The sequence below is a fragment of the Amphimedon queenslandica genome, unplaced genomic scaffold, assembly GCF_000090795.2.
Source record: "Amphimedon queenslandica unplaced genomic scaffold, v1.1 AMPQUscaffold_13483, whole genome shotgun sequence".
NCBI classification, from domain to species: Eukaryota; Metazoa; Porifera; class Demospongiae; order Haplosclerida; family Niphatidae; genus Amphimedon; species Amphimedon queenslandica.
Window position 1 is genome coordinate 4,335 of NW_003546281.1, and position 1,985 is coordinate 6,319.

The 1,985-nt window shown below is 36.0% G+C and overlaps 1 protein-coding gene across 1 annotated transcript in view; it reads left to right on the plus strand.

The window, feature by feature from the left end:
* The first annotated feature begins 1,406 nt into the window (after positions 1 to 1,406).
* Positions 1,407 to 1,985, plus strand: part of LOC109580640 (uncharacterized) — a 12,507-nt gene continuing 11,928 nt past the window's right edge. Inside the window, exon 1 of the mRNA XM_019994046.1 lies at positions 1,407 to 1,432. The gene's annotated coding sequence lies outside the window, so the exon portion shown is untranslated. The remainder of the gene's footprint in view (positions 1,433 to 1,985) is intronic.

The window sequence follows — 1,985 nt, forward strand, 5'->3', positions numbered from 1 at the left end:
ATGTAGCAAATAATACTTAGACTACATGATTAATGACTGTGGAACTTCAATGCATAAATCATGAGGAATCGTCTGAGACCAAACATGTACAAGTAAACAATCACAATGACTACCATAGACAAGGCACTCTGGGCATAACTGTTATAATAGAGATTTCAATTGCAAGCAGTTACACTATTAGTGATTTAATTTATAAAACTTTCAACAAAGCATTATTTCAGTTTAATTTATTTACCAAAAGTTTTGCTACTCAATAAACATTTTTGATAAGGCCTAAATGTTTCTTCCATGCTAAAAATTCATCCAATACAGGCATGTAGCATTGGTAGGTAAAGCAAGATTATAGGTAAAACTAAATCAGATACAATTATACTGTATCAGACCCATAACCTGATTATTGTACATTGTACAATGACAACACAGTATAGACCTGTATAACAATTTTCAGGCCTAGTGGTCCCAAAGTAGTTCTAAAATGAGTACAAGTAGTGTGGTACCAATAGTATCTTTAATGTTCAAAGTACACAAAATTTTGCATGCATTATGTAGCATGCATGGATTAGGTGTATTATGTCAGTGATACTATACAAGGAATAAATTGAACAAAAACGTAAAATTGAGTATTGCATCATCATTCATTACCATTCAATTATACTAGAAAATGCAAAATATTAAGGGCTAGTTCCATTCAAATATATTACTACATGGATCATGAGATGAACATCAGCAGGCTACAGTTAGCTCATAACCGTCACATTAACAATTATACACATACATTTATCATGCATTACAATTGAAATATCACATATTTTGCTGATGCATAGCATACATGTAGTTCAGGATATTTACACAATACACAAGTAGGGCTACCTCTTTTAAAAACCAAGTGCTAGGCTGCAGGAAATCATCAGTAGTGAAGGCTGAAGTTTTAAACATACCATCATCTTTATTGCAACCTTCATGTGGCTTGCTCCGATGCATAATGGCATACAGTACTAAAGGTCTTCTTTCCAGCAGCCATTCTTATAAATAAGGGGTTAAATTTAATACATAACTAGTTAATAACCGGAACTTTTACAGTCATGTGTTCCGAACTTTTCCTATCTAATGTGACGGGAAAGGTGTACGAACCGGCAGGGGCGGATCTAGGATTTAATTTTTGGGAGGGCAATTGTGAGATGGGAGGGGTAATTAGGGGGTGTGGTCAACTATGCTTGTGCAAAACTTTTTGGGAAGTAAAAATTATAAAGACTAAGCCTGCTAAAATAAGCTCCTTTGTGGTTTAAAGATTGTTTACATAGTCCAGTACTGCAGCTGCTTCACAGTTTACACAGGTAAACCAAAGTTTATATTACTCCAGAAAATTTTTGGGGGGGCATTGCCCCCCTGGCCCCCCTAGATCCGCCACTGCGAACCGGGTGTCATAGCATAGATTTCTGGTTGTCCCTAAAAAGCGGACCGGACCGGACCAACGGACCCGAAAAGACTGATTTACGGACCGAGCGACGGACCCGATACAAACTAATTTATTGACCCGACCAAGGGACCCGAAAAGACTAAAGTACGGACTCCGCGTTAATGATCACGGACCTGACCGTCCTAGAGCATAGATATCTATGCTAGCATCAGTATTTATGATGCTAGCAAACTCCATGATGGCCTAGACAACATACAGAACTTCAGTGACAAATATAATTTTTATCTATCGAGATAGATCTACTATATCTGTTGAGTAATAATACAATGCAGTGAGGCCGTAGTTTATTGTATTGATAAAGTCTGTAATATCAACTTGAATTAATTTTACACTTGTTTAAAACTAATAATAATAATATTATATCTAGTAGACTATAATAATCAATTGTTATATTCATGCATCAGCAATTTATGTATTAATTTATTTATTTAAACTTGACAGTGACCGGGCCGGCAATGAGAATAGAGTTAAGAGGCTAGATAAAAAGAAACACCAAAGGCCTGACCAA